Source organism: Callospermophilus lateralis, chromosome 3 (genome assembly GCF_048772815.1).
Source record: "Callospermophilus lateralis isolate mCalLat2 chromosome 3, mCalLat2.hap1, whole genome shotgun sequence".
In the NCBI taxonomy this organism is placed as follows: domain Eukaryota; kingdom Metazoa; phylum Chordata; class Mammalia; order Rodentia; family Sciuridae; genus Callospermophilus; species Callospermophilus lateralis.
Window position 1 is genome coordinate 119,210,375 of NC_135307.1, and position 13,483 is coordinate 119,223,857.

General features: G+C 36.7%; 1 protein-coding gene across 9 annotated transcripts in view; it reads left to right on the forward strand.

The window, feature by feature from the left end:
* Positions 1–13,483, forward strand: part of Scaper (S-phase cyclin A associated protein in the ER) — a 447,154-nt gene that overhangs the window by 298,980 nt on the left and 134,691 nt on the right. The window lies entirely within an intron of this gene.

A 13,483-nucleotide genomic window follows, 5' to 3' on the forward strand; every position in this document is an offset into this window, starting at 1 on the left:
ATTCACATTGTGTCTGCATTTATGGCTGCTGCCAAGTCTTGGAAGACAAAGCACACAGTCATACAATTATTATTAAAGTCTACCTTCCCCCTTAAACTGTTCCAGGTATTCTATGTTTGGGTACAGTTGATGTTGGCCTTTGATGTTGCCCTTACTGCTCTGTTCATGGTAGAAATACCAAACCCATACTGCTATATAAGTGTCTTTGTTCTTTAAGGACACAAAATCCTTAAAGAACAATGGGACCTATACAGTAATGCCACAGGAATCCTTATATGTGCAAATTAAAGAGAAATTTAAGTCTGTTTTATTGTTTGGGATACGTGGCAACTCATGTATTACATTCATTGAAAGAAAAATTGCCTTTCCTAGAAATAGTGGTATATTTTCTGTTTCTTTCTCTCTCCCTTTTAGATTTTATACTCCTTTATGTTTTCCATGGAATTATAGTACTGCACTCTGATCACTAATTTATGACATATGCAGTATAGTTTGTCCAAATTTCAGTCCTGTGTACAAATACCCTGTAGCTAGTGTTTTACTTACCAAGATTACATATGAAAATTAAAATGGTTTTTAGAAGTGTGTTTTTAATCTTTGTTTATGTGGTGCCGAGGATCGAACCCAGTGCCTCACAAATGTGAGGCAAGCACTCAACCACTGAACTACAACATCAGCCCTAGAAATGTTTTTAACTTGGCATTGTGCAAAGGAAGCATTAGGGTGTGCTTCTCACCACGACCCCCCAGCCCCGGTTGGAGTTCTGCATCCTGTGACTACTCCCTAACTCATTTAGCACTGAGATACTACCTCAAAATTATTAGATTCTTTTTATGCTTGATTTAACCAAATGAATTTTAATCTATTTCAAGAAGGATATTCTGATCATGTATCAGAACAGTTTGTCTTATATGTAAAAGATTCTTGATTTAAAAACCAAATTTTGTTTGAAAATTTTAAATTTTCTGTACCTCTTATATATAGTCAGCAGCCAAATTGGGTTATTTTTTTCTTTTTTTTTTTTTTTTTTTTGGTAATGGGGATTGAACTCAGAGGCACTCAGCCACTGAGCTACATCTCCAGCCTATTTTGTGTTTTATTTAGAGACAGGGTCTCACTGAGTTGCATAGTGCCTGGCCATTGCTGAGGGTGGCTTTGAACTCGTGATCCTCCTGCCTCAGCCTCCCAAGTCACTGGGATTATAGGAGTGCGCCGTTGTGCCCAACCATCAAGTCTGATTCTTATAAATATAATTTATAGTCAGTCACCCCTTCCTCTTCATTTGAATTATTACTACTGCTGGTATTGGGATCCTAATCATTTTTCAGTTGAAATGCAATAACCTATTTGGGTTCTTTGGTTTTTGTTTTTGTTTTCCCCTAATTCTCTCCAGACTGTCCTCTCTGTAGTTTCCAGAACTACTTTCAAAAGTGAAAAGCTAGGCTTGTCAATCCCTATTTTAAAACTTTTTGCTGGCTCTATGTTGCTTCAGAATTAGATTGAAACTATCTTTGCATACAAGGGTCACTACAAAAATATATTTTCTTCCTGTTTCTGTGGCATCAATATTCCCCACTGTTTTGGTCAGCTCTTGCATCACTGGGACCAAAATATCTGACAAGAACAATTTAGAGGAGGGAATGTTTATATTAGCTCATACTTTCAGACATTCAGTCCATGGTTGGTGATTCCATAGCTTTGGGTCCCAAGTGAGGCAGAACATCATGGTGGAGGGGCATGGTGGAGGAACACAGCTCAGAATGTAACAACCAGAAAGCAGAGAGGGAGCTCTGCTTACCAGGGACAAAATATAAACCCCAAAGACACATTCCCTACTTCCTCCAGCCAAACCCTACTGGCTACTGGCCTATTGTTACCACCCAGTTAATCCATATCAGTGGATTGATCCACTAAAAAGTTCTTGCATTGTCTCACACATGAACTTTTGGGGAATTCCATATCCAAACCATAATGCCCACTCTTATGCCATACTAACCATTTCCAATGGCTATAGTCTCTTGATTTTGTCCCATACTCTGTTATTTCTTATATAACTTATCCCCTAAAAACCCAGCTGTCTCCCACCCTACTCCTTTGCCTCCTCTTATCCCCCAATACACACCCACTTTCACCACATAAAGATATTCTTTTGGTACTGGGGATTAAACCCAGGGACACTGAACCATATCCCCAGCCCTTTTTTATTTCTTATTTTGAGACAGTGTACTTCAGCATTTCTGCTGCTTAAGAAACACATAATTGGCAGTCTGTAAATATTTGTTAAAATAAAATGGTGGGTTTTGTTTTTGTTTTCTTCTAGTCCATTTCTTGCCTTAAGGCAAGCAAATACCTAAACATGCAAAACAGATGCCCGTCGGGGCCAAATAGATTTCTTTACAAAAATGACCAACTTGGCAAATTTAATGATGCTGAGAATTACATCACAAAGTCAGTCTATTCAGAGGGAGAAATTGGTGTTAAATTTGAAGGCTTATAATACTAACATTTACTTACTGTTTCTATTCGCTTTCACTTATATATTCCAGGTTTTATTGTACTCATTTCAAAGACCAATTAGATGTGTTTTTAAATCTAAAAAAGCCTATGATTTATATAATTTATTTATTGAATACATAATCAAAAGGACAGATTTTAGTTATGTGAGATTTTTGCTTTTTTAGATTTTGTCTTCTAAAATACCAACTTGATATTCCTTACATATTCTAGGTATTAGAGAGATCATTTGCTGAATTGATGTAATAACAAGCCTGTTATAGAATCCAAGACAGTGAGTTGTAAAATATATCAGAAAAATAGTAGGACTGCAGATCACATACATTTACAAACTACCAAAAATAACTACTTTAATATATTCTGTGGAATATCATTCTCTCATCTATTGAAGAAATATGTAGAACCATCTCTAATCTAGAAGTTTGTAGTTTATCATGTGTATAGTGCTAGCATTGGTATAGGGAACCTTTCCAACACTAACTTTTTTTTTAGTTGTAGATAGACACAACATCTTTATTTATTTATTTATTTTTATGTGGTACTGAGGATGGAACCCAGTGCCTCACCCTTGTGAGGCAAGTGCTCTACCATTGAGCCCCAGCTTCAGCCCCTGCCCCAGCCCTCCAACACTATCTTTTTATTAACTATTTCATTTTACATACGTTTTAATTCTAAAAAGTTTTTAATATAGGGCTGGGATTGTGGCTTAGCGGTAGAGCACTCACCTAGCAGTTGCAAGGCGTGGGTTCGATCCTCAGCACCACATATAAATAAATAATAAAGCATATTGTATCCAACTATTTTTAAAAAAAGTTTTAAGTCTAAAAAGTGCATGCTATGAGAGAAGAAATACAGTATGTGGGATAAAAACTCTGATTCTAGAGTCAGACATATCTGGGTTTGGCTTGTAAATTAGCACTGTTTATATAATCATAAGCAAGTTACTTATCTTCTCTGAGCTTTAGTAACCTCATGTAAGTGGAACTAACGGGAATAATAATTGTATCAACTGTTGTGATACTATATGAGACAGTCTTTGCAAGGCAGTACTTAAAAAGATTGCCTGGTTCATGTGTGTGTAGTGTATATGAGCTCAACAACTGTTAGTGATTTCATGTGCCAAACACATGGGAAATAGCAGTTAATAAGACAGCTATAGGCTCTACACTTGAACAATTAAATAATTAGAATTTAAATGGTTATTATGATTAAGGAAGTATAGAGTTGTTCATGGATGTAGTAGGTCAGAGAAGAAAAGACCCCTTTCATAGGAGCTGAGACGAATAGACTAATTGAATAGGTAGATCCTTAGTTAAAATAAATATATTTATAAGAAGATTCATACTATAGTACAACTTTATTATATCACAAAGATCCCAGGATTTTCCCTAAGAACTTTAAAAGTCTCCTGAAATGAGTGTCTGTCACTTAGCATCAAATGAAGTGGAAGTGAAATGTGAGGGCTGAAAAAACCTCTAGAGTAAGAGTTAATATTGGGGAAAATATTTTAAATACTTAGCTGGAGAAATAAGGGGCTATGAAGAAGAGGATATATATATATATATATATATATATATATATATATATATATATGCAGATTAACTTACTTAATACTTACAGCAACCACTTGAATTGGCAATTTGATTCCTGTTTTATGAATAATAAGACTGAGGCATCAAGAGGATGAGTAATTGGGCTGATGTTTTGTGGTAATAAGTGGAAGAATTGGAGCTCAAACTCTAGTAGAATTATTATAGGCTACACTCTTATCCCCTTTGCTTTCAGACTCTAAACGATGTCTAAGACAGTACTTGCTCACAAGGTGCTTGCAATCTAGAAGATAGTTATTGGTCTGGGCTACAGCTGGTAGTGAATTATTTTGCAATCCTTTATGTCATTAAGTTAGCAACCCTTTCTGTCTGATTTCCCCCATGCAGTATATCTTTTCTGCTTACCCTTCTCAGATCCTTGCCTCTTCTGTCCTTGCCAAAAAGGTCTCCTTGTATTGTGTACCTTTTAATATTTTTAGAGGTATAGGTTCTTTTTAGGAATTTCACATTTATTTTTCATATGATTACTTTCTCATATTATGGGGATATGAACTTGCATGCTGTTTCAGACTGTATATTAAAAACTTCGAGAAAATATAAATTAATCATCAAATTTCTCTTTAAATGAACTTTTAAGAGTGTTCCTTGTAATGAGAAAGGGCTTTATATTTGCATTTGCATAAAAAAATAAGATTCTCTAATGGTCCCATATTCTCCAGACTTAATGACTTCTCTGAGTTTTGTTTGCCTTAAATAAGTTCACCTTTGCCTTAAATAGTTCACCTTTAGTAAAGATCTTATTTTCACCAGCTACAAGTTACTAGTGCACATTAATTCTAATGGTAGAATTTGTTGGGGCTGTATTAACTCTTCAGTAAACATATGCTCATTTTTTTTTTCAAAATCAAGAAGAAAGAACATATATTCTGAAAAAGTTCATAAAACTGTTCTCAACTTTATAACCATCATGTGCCACATTTTAATGGAGAAGAGACGTTCAGCATTGTTAATCAGTTTTCCTGCATGCCCAAAGTATAGGTTAACCTGGGTACCTTGAAGTACGAGTCTGAAAGGCTGCTATTCGCCATCTCCCTTTGCACTGTTTTTGCCTCCAGTTTTTCTCCTGTAGGCCTTTTTTGATGCTGGAGAATAAAAAGGTCTAAACAAGAAAACAGGCTCCAGATAATCCATTTGAGAAACCTATCACTAGCCATTTCCTTCCTTTCATTTCCTCTAGACTAAATTAAGCAGACCCAGTGATTTCTAGCCAGACCATTTCTAAAATCAGCTGTGTTTGACCTTCTTTGTTCCCTCTCACCAGGCTCTCATAACCCAAGTGCTTCTTGAAAAAAGCAAAACTGTTTTGCAGTAAATATCTTATCATGGGCACATGCAGAAAGGCTTACCTGAAAGAGTATCTATGCTGAAGTTGGTGGCTGAGCCTACAGGGATGAGCTCCCATTCACTTATATACAGGGGAAAAAAGAGTTTTTGAAAGAATGCTCTAGTTAGGAAAAATGTTGAAAGCCAGTCGGAACTGGAGCTGCAGGAAGCCCATCTTGAGCCATGCCATCTGGGATGTCTTCTAACCCTGGTCCCACATTCCCTCTGCCTTACCCAAGCCATGCTTCCCTCCTGCAGTGTACACATTTCTTCACATTTCCTGACAGTCTCAAGAACCGCACCACTAGTTAAAAGAACTACTCATGTTTCAGTCTTTTAGAATCTAGTTAGCTCTTTCATTTCCTTTTTATTTACTTGTGATGATCAAACTTGCATTCCTTTACGTTCTCTGAGTCTGGATTATCTCAAGATTTTTTTTTTAAGCTGCTAGGAATGCTGAAAGAGAGCTCAGGATCCCTTCTGTAATGCTACCTTGTCTTCTAAATAGGATGAACTAAATGGAGATTCAGTCCTGTAACCAAAAAAAGGAATCAGTGGGAAAATCCAAATAAAGGCTGTAGTATATATTTAGGAGTGTGGTACCAATGTCCTTTCTCAATTTTGATAAGTATACCATGGTTGATTAACGTAAAGGAAAGCTGGATTAGAACATACAGAAACTCTACTATATTTTGCAACTCTTAAGTAAATTCTTAAAAATTCTAGTAATATTGAGATGAAGATTTTGAAAATTTGGAATATTTAGTTGTATGCCAAAAGTCAAACATATATAATATATGTAGCCATACACTAGATTTTCCAACAACATTCTTGTTGTAAACCCATCACACTATCAGAAGTCAGATAAAGCTAGACTTGCATTCCCAGCTCTGCCTCTGCTGGCTGTGTTAATTTGAGCAATTAACTGATTCCTCTAAGATTAGTTTTCTTCATTGTGTGAAAGGAATATCAATTCCTGCCTCCTGTCTCACAGAATTATCGGGAGAATGTGTGAGAGAACAGCCTGGGGCCTGCCACATGACAGACCCTGAAATGTTGCTCTCAGTAGCCCTCAAGGCTGGAACTCTGAGAAAGTAAAATTTGGGTTCTTTTTCTCACCATAAATTTGTTTCTACTTCTTAAAACTGTGCTTTCCTTCCTTCTTTAAGTATATAGGAGGACCTGGCTTTCTACTTTTCCTGAGAATAGGACAAAAGAACTAGTGCCAAGATGAATAAGGCAGGATGTTAAGCAAAGATGGTTAGCAAAGGCCCTGCAGTTGACCTTACTGTCTCTGGTCTCCCTTTCTGGGCTTAACCCCTTCAAGCAGGCCTAATACTAGGGTCAGCCTTCCCTTGTCAGCCCAGACAAGTAGGCCAGTAGCCTCTTCCACAGTTTCTAACTTACCTGTACTCCTACATTGACTTTCTTAAGCACATGGTGTTTCTAGACACCACCCCCATTGATGGGCTTTCCTCTTATGGAATTTCTGATGTCAGAGTGTCAGAAATTAGACTGTACCTTAATTCTTCAATTCAGTGAACATTGAATACTTGCTTTTTTTTTTTTTTTTTGCTAAATCTATTATAGCACCAGATGTTAGAATATTCATTCTCTAGTTTGCAATTAAGTAAATAGATAATTAGCATGATCTAGTTTATAATTAAATAATAGAAAAATCAGTAAAGAAGCCCAAGTGTTATAATGGAGAGAAATCAGGGTACTATAGGAATACTTTTTTCCTTTCCCCTGTCATCTCTGAGGAAAAGTTTCTGAGCTCTAAGGTCCAGCCCCCTGAAAGCCTTAGACCTGGAAGAGTTTTTCCATATTACTGGTTCATCTGTCCTTGCCCAAAGCAAATTCTCTTCAGTTTCATAATCTCAAACTTGCTTTACCTCCAAGCTTTGAGACAGTCAAGACACTTGAGAAGCTAGGACGAGGAAAGAAGGAAACTGCTGTGCTAAGACTTCTCAGGTCCTGCTGTAAACTAGTGGGTGGTGAACCTGGAATTTGGGAAAGATGGAAAGATAAAGAAATTGTACAGGAAACCTCATATATAGATCCTTAACTTGGGTCCTTCGTCTTCTAATTTTTCATATCATCATAGCTCTGAAAATAAATCATGTTGATACCAGTTATGTCCTAAAAAGCTACTCAGAGGAACTATTTCTTCCACATGCGTGCAGCTTCTTTGTTCCTTTATTATAGTATTAATCAATCTGTATTGCATTTATTTTTAATTCTGTCAGTCACTAGCTTGTGGGCATAACACAGCTTTGGAGAGCTTCAGGATAGGGAAAATAAAAGTACTTTATGTGAGTTTTGTTCAATTGTTTCAGTGAACTCCTTACAAATCTTTGATTCTCTATCTCAAAACTACTTCAAAAGAGTATTCAAGTCTTAGGTCCTGCTTTTATCCTTCAATTTTTATATCACCCTCTTTCACCCCTTACTCCAAATGGGTCGTAAATGACACAGTCCCACTCCTTGTGGGAGAGTTTTCCAAAGGGTCCAACCTCTAATTAGCATCACAAAGGAATTGGTCCTTTGATCTTTTGAGAAGTCTTTTCCAGCACTCTCAGGTCCTCTTACCATATTACCTAAACTGTAGCTTATAATTTCACTCCTTTTGGCACCATGTTCCCACAAGTTTATAATTTCATTCTTGTGATAGCCTTGCCCCAGAACCTGAGTCCTTTAAGTGTTATTGCCAGTAGCTGAATAACAGAACATAAACATTTATGTAGGTTATGGAAATATGAAGAAGCCAATAAAGCTGGCATCCAAGTCTTATAAAGGAAAAATAGAAAGAGGACCACCGGTTCATTCTGCCTTTTTTTTTTTTTTTTTTTTTTTTTGGTTTGGTTTTGTTTTACCTATTAAGCCTCCTAACTCACCATCCTCCTGCCTCAGCCTCCAGAATAGCTAGAATTACAAGTGCTTATTTCTTTTAAAACTAATGTTACGGGTGAAAAATAATAGAGGAATAGGATGATGTCCTTTAAGGGTAAGAAAGTTTTCCATATGAGGAACAGAACCATAAAAAATTTTACTCCAGGATCCCCATCTATAAATTGGACTACTGGGTAGCAAATTTATGGACTTGCCAAAACCACTTGTATTATCTCTAAACAGTTCTTAAGGTGCCACAGATGCTCAGAACAAATCTAGCCTATCCTGCTAATGAACATGCAAACAGTTTTTCCCATCTGCCACCTCTGTCTAAAAGGTTAGGGAGGCCTTCCTCCATAATCACAAAGAACATAATTACTGTCTACAGAAAAGTCACATACAAAGGCCACCAGCCCTTGCAAGCCACCAAAGATTAACAGCTGCCTCTCCTTTGATTGGGAGAGGTAATAACAGTTACTCTAGTTAATAATTGGATGGATTCCCAGGCCATGTACTTCAGATTGAGGCTGTCATTTTTTTGCCGGCCTTTAGCTAAGCTGGGTTATTAGAATGGAACTGCTAATCCTATTAGTTGTCAGTCTCACAGTGGGAGACAGCAAGGGAAGGCAGATCCATTAAGGTGTTATGCCACATTCATAAGGAAAGCCAAATATTTCATCTTTGGAGGTACTTTTTCTCAATCAAATCAGAATTATAAAGCTCTTTATGAAAGTGTTTTCCAGTTTCACATGTCAGAATGCAGAGTGTTTGGAAAAGAAGTAAAAGGGAGAAGGAAAGCTACTTAGCTTTCTAGGAAGAGATATTTTTAATGATTGAACAAACTTAGCTTGTTACCTACAGTGCATACATCCTGATTGGATAGGTTGAGGTAGAAGAGTTTAGGCTTTATAATTTAATACATAGATACAAATAACTTTGGGAAAAGTAGAAAATAAAAAGGGCTACAAAAGAAAATACAGTTAAATATCCGGAGAGCTTTGACTTTAGTTGAGGGGATCGGGAAGGCTTACTGGAAGAGGCAACATTTGATCTGGGTCTTAAAGGATTGAAAGATAGCATTTGAACAGTACAGGTTGAGAAGGTGACAGTTCGGATGGAGAGAATAATTATGGTAAAGCATTTTTTTTTTCTGGATACTGAGAAAAATGGGACAAGTATAAGACAGTTTATTTGAGGAGCATCCACTCCTACTGTGGCATTAAGTAAGGCATCCAGAAATGTAAAGAGAACCATATACAGGAAATACCAAGTGATTTGCACAAAAAGTTTGTGTTGTGGGACTAGGAAGGAACAGAAGATAGGAAGCTTTGTGCATCCTTTAGGTCTGCCTGGATTGTTGTCTGAACTTCTTTTGTGTTCAATGTCACATGCTTGAGAAGCCCTTCCTCCTTCCTTCTTTGCTTCCTCCTTTCCTTTCAGCATTGGGGTGACTCATTACTGAAGTAGCTTGATTTTCCCCTTTTTTTTACCCATAAGTTAAAGAAGTCATCTCAGATATCATAGGATTGTTTCATTTATCTCTGATATATATATATATATAGAGGGGGATGAACTGTTCTTCTGAGCTATTAAGAAATGGGATTCAATGGGCAGTGTTCCTACTTGTTATATGTATACGCCTCTATATTGTGTTAATCTATAATATCTCATGGGACCTTTTGCTATCTGAGAGATATCCTTTCATTTGTTCATTCTTTTGTTGAATCACTCCTCCATCAGATATTTACCATTGCTGTTCTGTGCTAGGACTAGGGCAGGGAAAGAAGTCAGACTACACTTAAGGAACAGACAAGAAAATGGGACTGTAAAGTAGGACAGAGTCAATGAGATGGGTAGAAGTTGATGTGGGATATGAGGGAGAAGTTAGGAGGATAGTGAGCAGTACCTCAATCTGGCCATGCTTTATGAAAAGAGAATGCAGGGGTGGCTTGTTGCATCTCTAGCCCCAAAGTGTTCATAACCAGAACCTTGCTTCACTCCTAGGGAAGATTTGTAAGATTTTTTTATTTCACAGTTAGTTTTGCCTTTTTGCATTATTTCCTTGAAAAGCTGCAAATGAAAAATTTAAACTTCATTTTCTAATAGTACATTAGGGTTTTTTTTTTAATTGGCTTTATTTGAATGGGTTTTATCCTCCTGAAACTAGCTGATTTTTGGCCTGCTAAATGTCTTTTAGAGTCTGTGACTTAAGTTTTTCATGAGGTCACATCTATGTTGTTGGAACAGCATAAAAGACTTTAAGTTTTGGGCTTTTTTTTTTAGGCATAGATGTATACATTAAAATGGTCTGCTTTTACTCAGTCCTTTTCCCCTCTACTTCCACATGTTGATTCAGTTCCTTTCCATTGTGGAAGGTCTATAGGAACAGCAGTGCTGCTGCTGTTTCCCTGTGGACACCTAGACCAATCAATGGATGCATTTGCTTGGCTTGAGGTATGATATACTTTGTTTTTGAACTGAGAAATACCAATACATAAAGGTATGTGTACAATAAAGCACAGGAGGAGAGTTTCATTCCTTTCTTGATGGTTTTTATGGAGGTTCAAAATGAACATGTCCTTCAGCTTGCAAAACTGAATCTCATTCTTCAGTCATGAAGCTAAGTCACAGAGGAAAAATATTCTATGAAGTGAAGAATGGAGGATTTATCCTAGGATCATACTAGATAAATTATTGACTGTGTTTTCTTAGTTACAATCATGTAAAAGTATCTTTGTCCGTCTTCCCTCTCAAACTATCATTGAGAACCCTTGATTGAGCACTGAGTGCAGTCCCCTTTGATAAGTGTTGGGGGTATGGTAATGAAGCAGACATCATCTCTGGCTTCAGCAAGCTCAGAATTTACTGTAAAGACAAAGATGAAATGGTAGAAGATCATGAAGGAACAGTATACGCAAAACACAAAAGCATATGAAGAATTTGGTTGAGATGCTGGAACATGCAGGGAAGATGGGTGTTAAAGAAGGGTCAAATTCTAAAGAATCATCAAAGGTATTTGGGCCTTTTATAGACAGGGAAAAAGAAGTCATTGAGGTATTTTAAGCAAATAAATGTGATCCCGTTTACTCTTGAAAATATTTCCTTATAGCATACACAAGCATCCAAAGCAGGACTACTCATATACACTCTGCAGGCCAGTGCCAGGCCATTGTTACCAAAACATGATGAGATAAATACACAAATCAAAAGTTTTAGCAAATTGACAAAGTGATTTTCTGTTTCTTATACCAAATGTTATATAAAAGCTGGGCTCCAAAATCTTTCAAATATTTTTGGAAGAATCACAAGGCTATTTGGCCATAGCTACTAAAACTGAACCTATTCTCACTCTGCAAACCACTTCAATACTTCTATACTATAAAATACTTTATTACTTCTACCAGTATTTCATTTGTATTATATTACACAAAAGAATCAATCTGTAATGGAGTAAAAAATTTTAAGAACAGAAAACTAGCTTTTATCCTAGATTTGGGAAACAGTGCTGTAGAGAATAGGCTGGTTGGGATAAGCCTGGACCCAGTCATACTAATTGGCATGTTGCTGTAATACCTCAAGCAAAAGGGTATGAGAATGCAAACTGACATGGCATTAATAGAATGGGAAGAAGTCAAGAGCTATAACAGAAGTAGGATTATCAGAATTTGGAGACTGAATCAGTGTGAAAACTGAGGAAGAAGGAAGAATCTAGAAGAGGAAAATATATTTTTGAGGATCTGCTGAGAGTTGAACCCTTATCCCTGTGCATTACTGTGATAGCATGCTATAAAACTTTATTTTTAATTTTGGAATTTTTTGGAATATGTAAATTAGCTGTAACTCATCCAGCTATAGGATTATGACTATTGCAGTTTTCTCTGTACATATGTGACAATACAAAGCTGTATTATTATTTTCTATGTATATTGCTGTCACATCACAAGGAAGAAAGAATGGTAGCAACATTTACAATTTAAATAAATGACTGAGCTTTTTAAAATTTCTGATTGTAAATTTTATTGCAAAAAATATTTTTCATTTAATAACAATCTTTGCATGTTTCTGGCATGGGGAAGAGAAGAGCAATTCTTCTCTTTAGTTTTAAATTGTTAGTTTTTAATCTTAGAAGTATGTGTTCTTACTGGGCATGTTGGTGAATGCCTATAATCCCAGCAACTCCAGAGGCTGAGGTAGGAGGATCACAAGTTCAAGGCCAGCCTCAGCAACTTAGTAAGCCCCTGTCTCAAAATCAAAAAGGACTGAGGATGTAGCTTAGTGGTTCAGAGCCTCTGGGTTCAAACCTTAGTACTGCTCTCTACCACCCCACCAAAAGTGTGGGTTCCTATCTAGTTTCCATATTGATTTATATAATCATAAAATGTATTTTACTGTGCACAAAGAAGGAGCAATGCAATGATTAATATACATACTTGATTATACTGCCAAACTTCAGACATGCTGGAGCCATTAATTGATAGATTAATGCCCAGAACATCAGAAGAATCAGGCACACATGTTTGACGGAGTCTACATATACATATCTCACTCCTATCCGTCTCAATCACCAACCAACAAACACACACTTTAGTGTTTCAAAGAAGCTTCAAGGCTTGTTGAACTGTAGAATGCTATTAGAAGAGCTAAAAGTTAGTATTATAATGGTGGGGTTATATTAGTTTGCTAGAGCTGCTATAACAAAGAATCACAGACTGGGTGGCTTTAGCAACAGAAATTTATCTTCTCTTAATCTTAGAGGCTTGAAGTCCTAGATAAGATGCCAAAGATTTGGTTTCGCCTGAGGCCTCTCTTCTTGGCTCATAGATGACTGTTTCTCACTTTGTCTCACTTGGCTTTTCTCTATGTAAGGTGTGCCCCTAGTGTTTTTTTCTTCCTCTTATAAGAATATTAGACATGTTGGATTAGTGATTAGTACTCCATCCTAACAGTCTCTTCAAAGAACTTATCTCCAAATATAGTTATATTCTGAAGTACTAGGGTTTTTGAAGTTTGGGGGACACAATTCAGGTTGGAATAGGTTGCATCCTATTTTTTTTTACATAAATGATGCAATGATTCTGCCTATGCTGAAAACCAAAATGGTGTAGCAGAGAATTGCTCTTCTCTTCCCCATGCCAAGACATGCA